Genomic DNA, 17,505 nt, shown 5'->3' with positions numbered 1-17,505 from the left:
TTGATTTTGGGTTGTGTTTTTGGCATAAGGGGGTCCGTCGCCCTACCGATACCGAAAAATTATATAGCCTATGTTTCCTTCCTGACCAACCTACACAATCTGTGAAAATTTCAAGGTAATCGGTTCAGCCGAGTCTATTCGGAACAAACCGACAAACAAACACCAATTGAATTGTATATATAAGATTAAATATGTACTAGAAAGTATGTGCCATTTGTATCCATGTTGGTACAGATGTTTTGTGCTTTTCGGGGTAGGGTGGCCCCATAGACATTTTTTTCCAAATTTTGATACCAAAAACATTTCACTTGACATTTTATATTGCTATGGTCGTAAATTTGTCCTCTTGGGTTGTTTTTTTTTTTTTTTTTTTTTTTTGGGAGGGGCGGCCCCCCAAACACTTGGTCCCACATTTGGATATCAGATTCGTATTCTACACTCACATACCTTTTATTGAAGCCCCATGTTGCCAAGGTTAGTATATAAGTCCTTTTGAGGGTGTTTTGGTGAAGAGGCGGACCCCCATAAACTTGGTTCCACATTTGGATATCAGATTCGTATTCTATTCGCATATACCTTTCATTTGAGTCCCATATTGCCATGGTCGGTAAATATGTCCGATTTATGGGTGTTTTGGGGGTTGGGGTGGTCCCCCAAACACATGATCCGACAATTGGATATCAGATACATTTTCTATTCTTAAATACCTTTCATTTAAGTCTCATATTGTCGTGATTGGTCTATATATATATTGGGTAGGTTTTAGGGTGGGGCGGCCACCTAGGTACCTAGAAATTTGGATATCAAATTTTTATTTTGTGGTTACTATAAGAGATCACACAAAATTTCGCTTAAATCGCACCACCCATCACCGAGATCTGGCTTTTCTGAGAATTAGAGTAAGGGTCGTTGGTCATTGTGCGAGGTGTTTTGTTATGACTTCCAACAACTGTGCTAATTAGGGTTCAAATCGGTTCATAATCCGATATAGCTGCCATATAAACCGATCTCGGGTCTTGACTTCTTGAGCCTTTACAGTGCGCAATTATAATCCGATATGGCTGAAATTTTGTATGAGGTGTTCTGTTAAGACTTCCAACAACTATGCTATAAATCGGTTCATAGCCTGATAAAGCTACCATATAAGCCGATCTGGGATCTTGACTTCTTGAGCCTATAGAGTGCGCAATTATTATCCGAAATTTTGCATGAAATGTATGGTCCAAATTAGTTTATAACCTGATATAGCTCCCACATAAACCGATCTCCTGATCTTATCCGATTTGGCTAAAATTTTGCTCAATGATTTCCACTATGGTCTCCAACATCAAAACCAAGTATGGCCTGAATCGGTTCATAACCTAATTTAGCTTTATTAGCATGACAAATTTTATCCGTTATCCTTTGTTTGCCACTAAAGAGATGGCGGAAAAAGAAATTGGCACATTCGATCCATGGTGGAGGGTATATAAGATTCGGCCCGGCCGAACTTAGCACGCTTTACTTGTTATACCGTCCATCTTAGGATAGGGATATGCTAATCTAGTCATTCCATTTGTAACAACTCGAAACATTCGTCTAAGACCCCATAATATTCTGGATCGTCTCGACATATTGAGTCGATCAAGCCATGTCTGTCCGTCCGTCCGTCGAAATCACGATAGCGGTGGCCGTTGGGGATTGCAAATGGGCCATATCGGTTCAGATTTGGATATAGCCCCCATAGAACCGATCCCCCGATTTGACTTTTTGAGCCAATACATGTCTTAATTTTCATCGGATGTGGCTAAAATTTGAAACAAAGACTTGAGTTACGACTTTCAACATCCATGTCACGTATTATCCGAATAGGTCTATAATCAGATATAGCCCCCATATAAACCGATCCTCAGATTTGACTTCTTGAGCCCTTAGAAGTCACAATTTTCATTCGATTTGGCTCAAATTTGAAACAAAAACTTGAGTTATGACTTCAACATCCATGCCGAGTATGATCCGAATCGGTCTATAAACAGATATATTCCCCATATCAAACTATCCCCGGATTTGACTTCTTAGAAACCTCATCTTACACTCGATTTGACTGAAATTTTAAACAAAGACTTGAGTTATGACTTCCGAAATCCGTGCCAAGCATGATTCGAATCGGTCTATAAACAGATATATCCCCCATATCAAACGATCCCCGAATTTGACTTCTTGAGCCCTTAGAATCCTCAATTTACACTCGATTTGGCTCAAATTAAAAAAAAAAATTGAGTTCTGACTTCAACATCCATGACGAGTATGATCCGAATGGGTCTATAAACAGATATATTCCCCATATCAAACGATCCCCTGATTTGATATCTTGAGCTCTTAGAATCCTCAATTTACACTCGATTTGGCTGAAATTTGAAACAAAGACTTGAGTTATGACTTCCAACTTACGTGCCAATCATGATTCGAATCGGTCTATAATCAGATACTTCCCCCATATCAACCGATCCCCAGATTTGACTTCTTGAGCCCTTAGAATCCTCAATGTACACCCGATTTGGCTGAAACTTGGAACAAAATCTTGAGTTATGGCTTCCAACATCTATGCCAAGTACGATCCGAATAGGTATATAAATCAATCCCTCGATTTACACTCGATTTGGCTGAAATTTGGAACAATGACTGACAATGATATCCATGCCGAGTACGATCCGAATCGGTCTATAAATAGATAAGGCCCCCATATAAATCGATCTCCAGATTTGACTTCTTGAGCCCTTAGAGGTCACAATTTTCATCCGATTTGGCTGAAATTCCGAACAAAGACCTGAGTTATGATTTCCAGCATCAATGCCAAGTATGATTCGAATCGGCCTATAAACAGATATAGACCCCATATAAACCGTTTACCGGATTTGGCTTCTTGAGCCCTTAGAAACCTTTTTTTTGATTTCTTGAGCTCTTAGAATCCTCAATTTACACTCGATTTGGCTGAAATTTGAAACAAAGACTTGAGTTATGACTTCCAACTTACATGCCAATCATGATTCGAATCGGTCTATAATCAGATACTTCCCCCATATCAACCGATCCCCAGATTTGACTTCTTGAGCCCTTAGAATCCTCAATGTACACCCGATTTGGCTGAAACTTGGAACAAAATCTTGAGTTATGGCTTCCAACATCTATGCCAAGTACGATCCGAATAGGTATATAAATCAATCCCTCGATTTACACTCGATTTGGCTGAAATTTGGAACAATGACTGACAATGATATCCATGCCGAGTACGATCCGAATCGGTCTATAAATAGATAAGGCCCCCATATAAACCGATCTCCAGATTTGACTTCTTGAGCCCTTAGAAGTCGCAATTTTCATCCGATTTGGCTGAAATTCCGAACAAAGACCTGAGTTATGATTTCCAGCATCCATGCCAAGTATGATTCGAATCGGCCTATAAACAGATACAGACCCCATATAAACCGATTACCGAATTTAACTTCTTGAGCCTTTAGAAACCTCGATTTGACTGAAATTTGGCCCAAAACCCTATCTTATGTCTTACAATATCAGTGCCAAGTTTTATTCGAATCGATCGATATGGTGATATAGGTATAGGTGATATAAGTACCGATATCTCGATATGACTTCTTGAGACCAAAATAACTCAAAATACAGTTAATAAGGGTACATTTTTAGCGGAATCCATGGTGTAGGGTATATAGGATTCGACCCGGTCGAACTTAGCACGCTTCTATAATAAGGCGGTAATATCGGCCTAATACTTCTCAAAAACGTCCGCCAGTGAAGCTGCTAACGTTGCTAGGCTGGGTCGCTTTTTCACTTAGGCTATCAACGATAAGGTCTGAATTGTCTCTACCAAGCGATAGCTACTTCCGGTTTTATACTAAACCGAATGTAGTAAGTAGATAGGAAATCTTAACAAATGTATGAATGATTGGTTTCACTTACCAAGTTACTCATTCGGAGGACCTCATTCACCAAATAGTACGGCAGTGAATTGTAAACAACTGTGGTAAAGATGTATGGCCTCATTTGGCTACAAATTGTTGCCACATTTATCTGACTTGGCTTCTAAAAACTTTATGCTGTGTCCCATTTTGAGGATGTGAATTGAAGGAGAACATATAAATCCAACCCCCAAAATTACTTCTCCTAAAGAGATATAACTATTCTTACTGAGACAATTGGTGAAACCTTTAATTGAACCCAGGGGGTTTGGTATCCAATATTCGACCACACCTGACTAAACACGTTTTTTCATGTTTTTCTTCATTTATTTGTTTAAATGTAATTGATACTCATTGGATTTTCCTTATGATTAATAAATGAACATTTACTTGTTTTGCTTAAGGCTTTAATTATCGTCTCATCCTAATGAGAGAGATTGAGCAAAGAATAAATGTTCGATAAATATCACTTTTGACGCACGAATAACAAAAACTACACAAATTTCCTTAAAATTGACTTAAATGATGGTCCAAAAAATTAAGTAAAATACTGTCACGCCATACACCAACAAAAAAATAGGACAAGTTTCTCCGAGGGGGAAAACAAAAATTTTACATACATACAAGAACATGTATTGCGTGAGTAGCTGTTTTACCATGTGCTCAGGCGATGGTAATAATGACACATACCTCTCCCCAGATCCCCCTTCATTGCTTGCTTGAGAAATATGAGCAGCTAGCTGGTGTTATCGATTAGTTTTATGTGACGAGGTTTATTTGTTCGGATGACGACGACGACGAAAACGACTAATAATTATGAAGATGTATAGAGAGTGCTGACGTTGTGTAGTGTTGTATGTGTGAATACATTTGTATTTAAATCTGACTAATTCCCATTGTTTGCCTTCTCCTCATCTGTTTGTTGACTTAACTTAAATCTGAATATTCAAAATTTTGCTATGAGTTTTTTTGTTAGAAAATTGTTCTCATTTCTAGTGTGATGTTTTGTTGTTGGTTTGTTCCATCTTTCACAAATCTCTGCTATGCTTAGCCAGAGCCCTTTTTCAGGTATCTACCTGTACATTGCATGCCAGTTTTGGCTCTCTTCTTCTGCTAGTGGCATTTGTGAGCATATACTCATTAAAACCATATGTCGCTATTTGCTGAAAAGAAAAAAGAGACCACAGAATTTAGTATATCTACCACTCAAGATATGGGTTTTTTACTTTGACTGGCAGGTAGTTTTTTTCTTCTTTTCTTTCTTGTTAGCTGGTAGATATTTTGTATTGCTTGCTCTCGCTTGCCTACTCTTGGTGTGGTATTTTATGTCTGTCCGCCAAGACAATGCTCTTTGGACCTCATGGCGCATGTGGATTTTCAGTTTTTAAGGCCCGATAATTTGCCCATATAAAGTAACTCACAGATACATGTGATTGTCGTATGCCAAGGCACTAATGACACAGGGCCAGAAACCACTCAATAATTGGCCGCTCTCTCTTTTTCTGTCTCTCCATACATAATGAGAGCTGAGTGCAAATATGTGCTCATTACAAATATACAAGTATGGGTGTGTGTTTATGAAAGAATATGGCAGACACACTTTGAGCACACTTTGTTAAGTATAAAAGTATCTCATCGATAGAGCAGACTTTCAGTCGCCTTTTTGTAAGCTTTAATGATAGCAGCAAAACTAAACAGTTTTAAAAATTAAATAAAAGTTTGAAAAATAAGTTTTAAAATTTATTATATTTCAACTGTATTGCATGGCATATAAAGTTTTTTACTTATAAAAAATAAAAATTTTCTTTAAAAAAACTCTCTTACATTTAAAGAGAAAACACTCAAAAAGCTTAACATAAATACACTCAAGAGCTCAACTTTATACTCTCGGCTCTCTAAATTCGTATTCTTGAAATAAAAGTGCTCAATTTATATTTGCCACTCTCTCTGTTCAAAATCATCTATATTGTGAGGTTTTGCTATACAGAAAATCAGTTATTGCTAAACTTTTGTATCAAACACACTATAAAAAAAACAAACAAACAAAACAAAAATTATTTAAAAAAATTTTTAAGCAAAGAATAAAAAAAAGTAACACAACAACAAAGAAATTCAATGCAATTTAAAAGAAAAAATTATAGAAATCAAAAGCAGAAATAGAAGAAGAATACATGAAATATTCTAGTGAAGCAGAAAAGTAACCAAACACAATATAAATTGGTGCCTTTGCTCTTTTATACCAAGCCATCCAATTTAAAGAAAGCTGAAAAAAGAAGGCAAAATTAAAAAAAAAAATAACATTAAAAATTGAAAAACAGCCACAAATATCAAGAAAAAAGGCATATTTTGAAAAGAGAAATCCAAAAAAAATCTCTTAAACTACCATAAAATAACCACAAGTTGAACAGCAAGAAGCAAAAAAAACTGTGATTTTAAACAATAAAACGCAAAAGAGAAAGAAAAGAATTTTTGAAAAAAAAAAGAAAAACTGCAAGGAATTTTTCTAACTTCTAGAAAAATTACATAATTTTAAATCAGTATCTTAAAAACCCCCAAAAAGGTTCAAGTGAACTGTTTTTTTAACCCCAAAAGGAAGAATCAAGAAAAAAACACTGTTCTCCCCTTTTCTCTTGACATATCACTTTTAAAAAGTGCAACTTAATTTTTTTAATAAAAAAGAAACAATTAACCAACCAACAAAATATCTCCTCTCAACACCCTTAAGACTGTCTAAACGCGTTTCCTAAAACTCCGCCTAATTTATTTAAATTTTTTGCCACAAGTACGGGAATTTAAATCCCCTCAAAAAATTCTTTAAAAATTCATTTAAAAAAGTTCATATTCACCAAACTCGAATTCAAAATGATGGGTGCAAGAGTTATGCGTCAGCCCGAAAATTGGCTCTACGAAGTTTGGCAAAAGGGCTATGACAGCCCCTGCTATGTGATGGTGCCCAATGCAAAAGTACGTATATAATATATTTGCCAAACTCATAATATGAAAAATATATCAATGACGAACCCCTATCTATATGTATGCTAGCATTTGTACTACACCCTATAATAATGTATCTCCTATATATGGTGCTTGTTCTTGTTCTGAGGGTTTTTTCTACTTCTGTGTGTGCTTTTTGGCCGAGTCATTGTTGTCGGCCAAACAATACGTGAAGACACTTGCCAAAGCTGACTGACTGGTGGCGGCCATAATAGTCTTCCCTAGCGTTTTATTGATTTTTAGCAAAATAATATAAAAAAAAAAATTAGGAAAAGTGAAAAACGTGTGCCTACTGTGGATTTTTGTAGAATTTTAAACAAAAAGTTAACTTTAATAAAATTTAAATAATTTAACTTGAAAAAGAAACCAACAAAATGAGAAAGGTATTAAAAAAACTAAATATATTGATTTTAAATAAAAAAATTGCTAGCAAAGCTCAATAACATAAGGGTTATATAAATCAATTTTAGTTTCTGTAAAACAGTGTTGCAAATCTGTGATTTTAGCTAAAAGTGTTGCCAACATTTTATGATCAAGAAAAGTGATGCTAAACATAAAAAACGTTTTGTATAAAAAAAAAACTTCATAACACTTGACAATTTTAAAATCTAAAAGTCAAAGTTAACCCCAATCTCTTGGCTTCACTTAAAAATAGCAGAAAGTGAGTTGGCAACACGGTTTAAAATCAGAGTTGATTTTCTCTATTACAAGAGCAAGCAAACAATTTTGTGTTAGCAAAACGTAAATGTGATGAGTCTTCTAAATATCACCGAATAGCCTTACAACACTATAGGGAAGATCTCAGTTGCTAGTGAATAATGAAGGTCGACTATCGCATTAGTAGTATTTTTATAAAAACCTTTTTAAATTTTTGTAAAAATTTTTAAAAAAATTTTTGTATACTAAAAAAAATCATGTATATTTAAAGGTTAGGTTCGTTTGAAAAGAGGATGCGGATATTAATCCGTCCCATGCCACTATGGACATACACCTAAGCCAGTCATCGGCTTGTTGTGCGCTCTAAATACTAAAAAGTTTTTATATTTCTTTTAATACATTTTCTGTATTTTTATATAACTTTTTAGTATATTTAATATTTTTGAAAAATATTTGTATATATTTTTTAAGAATGTTTTTTTGCATTTTTACTTATTTTTAGTTATATTTGTTTGAATTTTTATATTTTTCAATATTTCTTTTATATTTTCTTCAAGCCTCTTATTATTCTTATATAATCCTCTTATTATTACTCTTATATAACCTAAATGAGTCATACTTTCAGGCATGTGGTTGTAACAGGGACCCCAAACACTTCCATTTTAGATTACACGCAATATACAAAACTATACTTCATTGGCCTAGAAAAATACAAGGCATGAATTACGAATTTTGAAAAAAATGGGTAATGTAACAATAAACATTTAAAAATTGTAGGAAATTAAAAATGTTTATATCCATAAAAATATTCTTGTATATATTAAAAATTTATATATCCATAAAAATATTCATGTATATATCCCCTACTTTGAGGACTAGTAGGGATGCAAAACACTTTAGACTTGGTTTTACCTATCTCAAAACGATCTTAAAACAGACATACCCTTATAGTCACATATCAAGGGTTCCAATCGGCGAGGGAACATCTATAAGAGTTTTTCCTATTGTAGGCTTGTCACGCTTTGGCATGTCCCTTAACTTTTCCTCAAACTTATTAACATCTCTAAATGTCCTCAAAATAGCATTTATTTTTCATGTATGTAGTTGACAATTTGAAATATTTCAGCCAAATATGGCCTTTTTACACGTCCTCAAACTTGTACCCAACATCTTTTACATAGCTTAAAAGTCCTCAAAGTTGGCTTTTATTATTGTATTCGTTTGTGTTGAGAACATATAACCAATTTTTTTTTTACTAACGCTGCTGACAATTGTGAGCATTTCAGCCTAATATGGCCTTTTTACATGTCCTCAAACTTATCCCCAAAATTTTTTACATCACTGAATTTCCTCAAATGAATGATTTTACTGTAAACGTTCATGTTAAGAACATAATACATATTGTTCACTACAGCTGTTGACAGTTGTAAGCATTTCAGCCATATATTGACCTTTTGAATGTCCTCAAATTTGTGTCCAAAAATTTTCTCCCTCTACTAAAAGTACTTAAACTAGTTGTTTTTATTGCATAGGTATGTTATAAGTTCGCATTCTGACTTATAGGTATGTTATATGTTCGCATTCTGCCATAAACATCAAAAACATATAGAACTAATGCTGGCTACAGCTATGGTTTTTATAATTTTTTAACTTTTGCCTGTCCCTCTTTTAATTTTTTATGACTTCCTGTGACGTATATTGCATGTCCTCGAAACATAACAATATGTCCCCAAATGGGCACAATTCTCGAAAAAATTCAATATTTTAAAATTCATGTATAGATTCATTTCAATTAAAGTCGAAACTTGAATTTCTTATGTATAGTGCTTTGTTGGGCATATCCAAGCTATAAGGGCATGTCCCCAATATATAATGTTATGTCCCTAAAGTATTCAAATGTATTGGTAATGTTTACAATTATAAAGTTTAGGTTGTTTTTCAACTGATTTTTAGTTTATTCTACTTATTTGCTTCCCAGAAAATCCCCAAAATTAATATAATTACATATCCCCAAAGTATGCAAATGACATGTCCCCAAATTTTGCAACAGTATATTCAAATTTATATAATCGCATATCCCCAAAGTATGCATATATAATGTCCCCAAAGTATGCAAATGGCATGTCCCCAAAATTTGCAACAGGGTGGAATTTCATAATTGAGTTGCATTTTAATTTAAATTCAAGATGGATCTTCATTGAACTTCCTATTAAATGCCCAAACTATATATACATTCAAATATACTGAAAAAGACCGCTGTTTTAAAATTTTGACTTATTTTCATTAATATACTCATACATATCTCCTCATGAACATTCCATTAAGGAATAGGGGATACTTCTCTAATATCCTATTCAAGTTTTAGCCAGGCCTTCTTTTTTATGCAGAGTCTCTACGGCGTGCTGCTTAGCGACATAACTTGTTAGAGAAGTTTTAACATGGCTGGATACTTTACAAGTGTTGGCAGCATTTGAAAGTGGATAACCACCGCTGAAATATTCGTAATTACAAAATATAACCGATTTTTTTTACTTTTAATGTACTCAATTTTATTTTTTAATAATTCATGCTTATTTTTAACAAAATTTTTTTTTCGCTCTACTTATTTGCTATTTTTTGTTTTATTCAACCAAATTTAAATATTTATAACTTTGAATTATTTGCTATTTTTATTGTATTTATTATGTCAATGGCATATTTCTATGCCTCAATCAACCAAAAATTAACTGAAAACAAAACTCAACCTTGAGTTCAAGTGTTTTCAAATGGTTTTGTTATACGTTAGGTACATGTGAATGGACCATTAATACTTTCCGTCATTTCTCTATAACAATTAGGCTTTAGGCAAATTTTTAGCCTAACCAAAGCCGACCATTTATTTTACCTTCAAATCAATGCAATCTTTTTTTACATTTCATTGCGAAACACAACTAATTAACAACAAATTGTAGCTATAGTTAATGGTGCGATGAAATGTGATTTAAGTTGTATATCATTTCAATGGTAAATTACGAAAACTACAAAACACAAATATTTCTCACATATTCACCGGTGTGAAAACAAAAGCTTTTATATAGAGAAAAATCATACCAATATTTATTTTTAAATTTTTAACAAAGTTAACAAACATAAAAAATTATTGCCACATAACTCATATATCATACAAAAAAACACTTTTCAATAACAAAACTCCCACACAGCATAATGTGCTCAAAAATTTTTGAAACTGAAAGCCTACAACATATGTTTGTAGACATTTACTTGACAGAATATGTCATTTTTGCTAAATGATCTCACATTTTTCTTTGGCTGTATTAGTATTCATGTTCTATGTTATAGCAAATGTGACAATTTGTTTAAATGCACTAATTTAAAGCTTTTATAAAAATGTACTTGAAATGGCTTTTTTTACTATTGCCTTACAATCGAAAAACACTTGCTTTGCCTTGATTTTGACTAATACGAAGAAAATTTTTAAAATTGCCTTTGGCGTCATGTCATGCTGAGATTGAAAGCCACTTGTAGTTTTTTCTCATATTTTGTTCTGCCTTGTTGTAAGACTTTTTCGTCGACTACCTGCTGCTTCCTATATCCGGCTAGCATCTAAATGAAATTTTGTTTAGGAGGGTGGTTGCTACTTTGAAATAAGTTGGCTGTTTGTTGGCATCTTATATTGTTTTAGGATCTTTTTTCTTCTTTAATAAGCATTTGTATTTATTTACTCAGCGGTGGTGGTATACAGCCAAGTGATAACGTTTGTGTTTTTTTGTAGATTGATAAAAAAATGTATATTATATGCTATATTATAATACGAAGGCTCGCTTGCTCCCTCACTTCTTCTTTGACGCCGTCGTGTATGATGATTATCATCTCTTAAGCAAATGACTGTATGTTGTCTCATCGAAAGAAATATATTTATAAATATATATATATATATTTTTTTAATTTGTGGCACCACAGGTTTCATTCCAATCTCACGCCCTGAGTTTACTAACTTGGCACATTGAGGACGCCTCTGATGATTGGGTGGCAAAACAAATATTGCGTTTTTTCTCTCTCATGCTAATCACATTCAGAATAAATTTGTTTTGATCATAAATTTTTAAATTTAGCATCTGTAGAATTTCGAATTTCTATTATAATGAATCATAAAATTTGCAATTCAATGGCTGGCTAGGTAAGCTACATTTACGTTAAAGGCGCTGCTTTATAGAAATAATATAAAAATGTTTGCTAAAAAAAACATAAATATTATAGCCGCTAAAAAGATCTTCTGGAATTTCAGCATATATTTGTGTCCCAATTAATGCAAGAAAAAAATAATAGAATTTTTATTGTTGCAAATATTTCTTTTATTAAATGTATAGACATTTTTCGAAAGGAATGAACTTTGTAAGAGAAAGACCTCAAAGTAGTTTAATGGAAATATCATCAAAATTTTCATTTAAACTCTAAACATGTCCTCAAAGTATGTTAGTTAGACTGTCGTCAAAGTAAGTTTGTCAAAATGTCCTCAAAGTAACATGTCCTCAAAGTAACATGTCTTCAAAGTAACATGTCCTCAAAGTAACATGTCCTCAAAAAAACATGTCCTCAAAGACTTCTTGAGATTCTAAGATGTCTGGGAAATGATTTATACAATTCATTTATTAAATATATATATAATTTATTTTTATAAAGTTTTCTTAATTTTTTTTTCACTTCATTTATTTTAATTTATTTCATTATTTTTTTAAAAGTTTTTAATTATTAGTTTATTTTCCTTTTTTTCTTCATCACCTTTTCATTTTATTTATTTTTTAATATTTAATTATATTTTTTTTAAATAATTAATTAAATTTTTTTAATATTGATTTTTTTATAATTAAATTAATGTTTTTTTATATAATTTTAATTTTAATTTTAATTTTACTTTATTTGATTTTTTATTTTATTATTTTGTTTTACTTTAATTTTATTTTTTTTCTATTTTTAATTTTTTTATGTTATATTTTGTATTTTGTTTTTATTTTACTTGTTTTATTTTATGTTTTTTTATTTTATTTTATGTTTTTTTATTATATTTTGTCTTATTTTATTTTATTAACTTATTTTTAAATTATTTAATTTATTTTTATTCCAAATTTTCCCAATTAATTGTATTATTTTATTTTTTCTATTTTTATTTTAAATTATTTTTTTATTTTATTTGTTTTTTTTTATTTGTTTTTTTAGTTTATTTTGTTTTTATTTAATTTTTGTTTGTTTTATTTTATATTACTATTTTTAATTTCTTTTTATTTTTTTTATTTTATTTATTTTATGTTTTTTTAATCATTTCATCATTGCTTTTTCAATTTTTAAAACAAATTAATTTGTAAATTGGTTTTTTTATTTTTAATTTTTTAATACATTTTTATATAAAAAGTTATTGGCCTTACTTAACAAAAACAATCCTTGTTTTTTGAATCTTGCTGACAAAAATTGATTTAATGCCAAAAAATACAACCTCAGGTTTTGGTCTAATTTAAAATTCTTGATGTCTGGCATATTTTTCGTCATTTATCAAAGAGCTTGGACAAAAAACAACAAAACTGGGCAACAAATTATGCCCACATTGCCGCCGCAGTTGTTAACTTTTGGACCCAAAATGGTTTTAATAACAACTCGACATGTTTCTCTTCCTCTACAACTTTGTCATAGTCGTCGTCGTCATCATCATTGCCATTTCGAGTGCTTATAATTAATTATGGTTATTTTTAGTTTATATTGTATGTAGCTTATCAGGTCCAATTTTTAGTGAATAAATTATTATTATTATTATGTTTTTGTCTACTATATCGTGTGTTTTCTATTTTGTTTTTGTATAATGTTTAAGCCAAAAAAATAATTTTGTGTTTATGTATTTTGTTTTTGTTTTTGATTTGGCTATTGTAGTATGGCGGTTTTTTTCACTTTGGCCAGCTTTGCTGTTTGTTGGCGTCATACCAGTTTTAGCCAGTTTTTATTGGTTTTTTGTTGTTTGTTTTATTGTTTAGCCTCTATTTTTTTGTTGTCTTCCTTTTGCTTTTTGCTTTCTTACGCAGTGATAATTTTTTGTTTACACTTTTTTGCGAATACCAAAATTTTTTTTTACCTCATCCATTTTTTGTCCACTAAAAGAAGGTGTGTGGTTGCGTTCATGTTGTTTTTGGGCAAATAATAAAATTTGGTTTTATATAAGTTGTTTTTGGGTGCTTGTAAGACAACTTTGTTGTTTGCAAATGGGTTTTTTTGGTAGGGCATATGAGGTAGCGAATCGCCTAGCCAATGGAGCCAGCCAGTTAGTCTCTCTTATGTGGCCAAAGTCCCTCAAATACATTTGTCACGTTTTTCGCTTCAATTTACAATCCACTTGGAAAAATGTTCAATTAATGCCAAATGCTACATACTTTTAACTTTAGACAGTTTAGTTTTTCTTATAAGCGTATAACCTTGAGTTTTGTTACTATCAAAACTTTTGAAAGCAGTTTTTTGTATTTTCCTATACATGATTTTTTTCTGTATACTTAATAAATATTGGCAATTTTTATGACTTGGAAACATATTCATTTGGTTTTTCTTCTGTATACTTAATAAATATTGCCAATTTTTTGGCAATCCTTGTTTTTGCTTTTCCTTCAGCATTTAATCATTTTTATTATGAATAATCCCTGGTGCTGTCTGCTGTTGCTGGTGGTCGATTTTTGGTTTTTTCGGTTTTGGAATTTGTCCAATAATTTTTAAGAATTTTTTCAAATAACGCTTATGTTCTCTGCTGTCCGTTTAGAAAGAAATTATTGTCATTTGAGGTTTTAAGGGGTCTGAGTAAAATATTCACTAAATATATTTTGGTGTGGCATATTTGCGTCATATGTTTGCTGTTCGAATAGACAATGGCAGAATGAATAATGGCCGAGCATGAGAAATACTCAATATTATAATTTTTTGTAAATATCAGAAAGACAAGTGACGTAATTTTTCTTAATCATATCGAAACATTAATGTTGAACAAATATTTTCATATATAAAATGCCATTAAGCGAAATGACAAGTTTTAACATGTAAAAAATTTCCAAAATTGCCGAAATTTCCAAAAAAATGTTTTTTTAGAAACACTTGAGTTTTGTTTTCTATTTTTTCCTTAATGTTTCCCCATAGCAACTGGGCGATTTCTATCCGGTCAACGAACTTTAATCCACTGCACATAGTTGCATTAATCATTGACCTTGCCGAGCCGTTTAAGTGCCTTGCCAAACATTTTCTGAATGCCTTTCCTATTTAGAATATATTGTGTTAGTTACAATACTTATTACCCTAAATATTCAACTTGTTATAAGACTGGCATTAATCCAATGTTAGGTATCCACTCGTTATAGTACAGTTTTATTTTAAATGCAGCAATTAGGCAATAGTGGAAAAAAACACTATTCTACAAAGAATCCCTTTTTTTCTAGTTGTTCCATATCCGCAAACGTCCTTTTTAATTATTCAAAACAATAGTTCGGAATTTTTTTATGTGTTCTAGTTTCCCTGCACCATCAATGTCTTTGAGACCAAATTTGAAGTCGGCACAACATTGACTTATTATGGTTTTTAACTGCTGTGACTGATCGTCTGTTAGCTTTCAATAAAATTTTGTGTATCTTTCTCATACAACCGCCCCATTCAGGGTTCTTACTGTATTTTGCATTATTAGTGTCTTCACGACCATGCTTTAAGTATCATCATCCTATAGTAATGTTTAATGATAACTCAGATTTTTTTGTTGCCATTGCTGCCTTATATACAACTGCCGCCTCTTTTAGGCTTCTTACTGTATTTTGCATCATCAGTGTCTCCACGACCATGCTTTAAGTTAGTATTATCATCCTATAGTAATTTCTAATGATAATTCAGATTTGTTCATCTTTTTTGCTATTGCTGCCTAATATCCAGCTGCCGCCTCTTTTAGGCTTCTTACTGTATTTTGCATCATCAGTGTCTCCACGACCATGCTTTAAGTTAGTATCATCATCCTGTAGAAATTTTTAGTGATAGTTCCGATTTTTTAAGTTTTTTTGCTATTGCTGTCTAATGTACAGCTCCTCCATGTTCTGTACCATTAGTGTCTCTAAGACCATATGACCAAACATTGTTCGCTATAGCATGAGCGTTATCTGATATGAGACTTCCTATATATACGCTTTTTATTTTATACAATTTATTGTTCAACATATGAACTATAATAGTAACATAGTCGTGACTCATTGGTTCTTATCAACAAACTGAATCACGTGCTGAGAAAAGTTTTGTTTTTGGTTTTTCTCCAGAAAAAAAAACTGTCCCTGCTTGCATTAAAATAGAAACAAACGAAGATAAAACCCATAAAATGCAACATGGTAAGGGGGTGATAAGAAAACGCCCAAGTATTTAACCTCAGCATGAGGTCAATTTAGGGGTCAACACTAGCATGCAGCACGCACAATCTAACCTTCTTGTATGCATGTCTGTCGTCAATGCTCTCATCCTTTCAACATAAGACAAAATAAAAGGTAAACGGAGACACTTAATGGAGACTGCAACCAACAAACTGTGGTCGCTGTCAAGTGGCATAGTGTTGTGAGGCATTGTTATACTTGAAAAAAGGGCATGTAATATATATAGGTTAAATCTAAATCTTTGTCTAGGCAGTGACACCATTCAAAATTAGTATATTTTTGCTGGAAAATGATTTTTTAGATTTTTCTCTCTAGACCTACACTGGATGAAATGTTTTTTTTTTTTTTCATACTATTAAAAACAAAGTGATGGCCTGATTTTCTTTTGCTCATTTCATGTGGCATCTTTTTATAGAACACTTGCACGACGCACGCATACACAACTACACCCCCCCTTAATCAACCTCTCTGAAGCTCACAAGTGAGAGGCGGCCGGTATCGTTTGTTTTGCCTGATGATTGGAGTTCTTTGTTTCGAGGCAAATGACCCTCATGATTTTGTTTTGCAAATGGTATATAAAAAAATCTCTATATCAGAATCATACGAATCGAATGTTCGTCGCACAACAGTCGTTTGATTTAAACAGAAAAAAATCTCTTAAAGAAAAATGCCTCCAATGAACATAAAAATGATAAACCTTAAAGTAGTCTGTGGTTATATGGCGGGTGGATTTATTTGTTGTAAAAAATATCACATTTTTCTTTAGAATAAAATTGTGATAATTTTTTTTTTATTGAAAATTTATCTTTGACGTTGTGAGTCAGAGTACAAATTTTTTTTGTATATTAATAAAAATCCCAAGTCTCTAAATATGTTTTATAATTTATGGAGAAAACTTATGTTTATGTAGTCTGCAGGGAATTGTATTTCCATAGATTGAAAGAAATAAAAAAATAAAAAAAAATAATATGAAAATAATCGATAAATTACAGAAAAACAAATTCTAAATGACCTGAATAGTAAAATTTCCAATATAATATAGAAATTAAAAAAATTATCAAAACAATTTTTGGAAAAATGGTCCTTAGTTTATAAATTTTCGATTATAATTTATGGTAGATGATTAAATATTCCTTGAATATTTGAATGGGTATACATTAAAGTTGGCAAAATATCGATGGCACTATCAATACTATTGATATTTTATTCATTGTCTTAATATCGATTGATATTTCTCTTATCGATACCATCAGAAAGGTAAAATTTTTTGCAAAATTGATCAAAAATAAGCCATGCGACACTGAATGTATCCTAAAAGATGGGCAATGTATCTATAGAGAGCGCTTTTTTCATTCCATTAGTCTAAAATTTTGCATAATGATTTCTCTCATGACATCCAAGTGACTTTATTAAATTTGCTTATATTCAATCTGTGCATTAATATTAGGTTAGGTTAGGTTTAAGTGACAATCTGCCGTCAGAGA

The 17,505-nt window shown here is 31.9% G+C and overlaps 1 protein-coding gene and 1 long non-coding RNA gene across 5 annotated transcripts in view; one reads left to right on the top strand and one right to left on the bottom strand.

Annotated features, from left to right (window-relative positions):
• LOC106084761 (protein bunched, class 2/F/G isoform) overlaps nucleotides 1-17,505 on the top strand; it is a 608,039-nt gene that overhangs the window by 572,897 nt on the left and 17,637 nt on the right. The window lies entirely within an intron of this gene.
• On the bottom strand, nucleotides 4,707-5,601 carry LOC106090886 (uncharacterized). The gene is made up of 2 exons (XR_001221916.2): nucleotides 5,180-5,601; nucleotides 4,707-5,116 (listed from the first exon to the last, which is right to left on the bottom strand). It is a non-coding gene; the product is annotated as an uncharacterized LOC106090886 (long non-coding RNA).

Source organism: Stomoxys calcitrans, chromosome 3 (assembly GCF_963082655.1).
Source record: "Stomoxys calcitrans chromosome 3, idStoCalc2.1, whole genome shotgun sequence".
Lineage (NCBI taxonomy): Eukaryota > Metazoa > Arthropoda > Insecta > Diptera > Muscidae > Stomoxys > Stomoxys calcitrans.
Note: the sequence above shows the minus strand (reverse complement) of the source record. Positions and strands in the feature narration are given on the sequence as shown.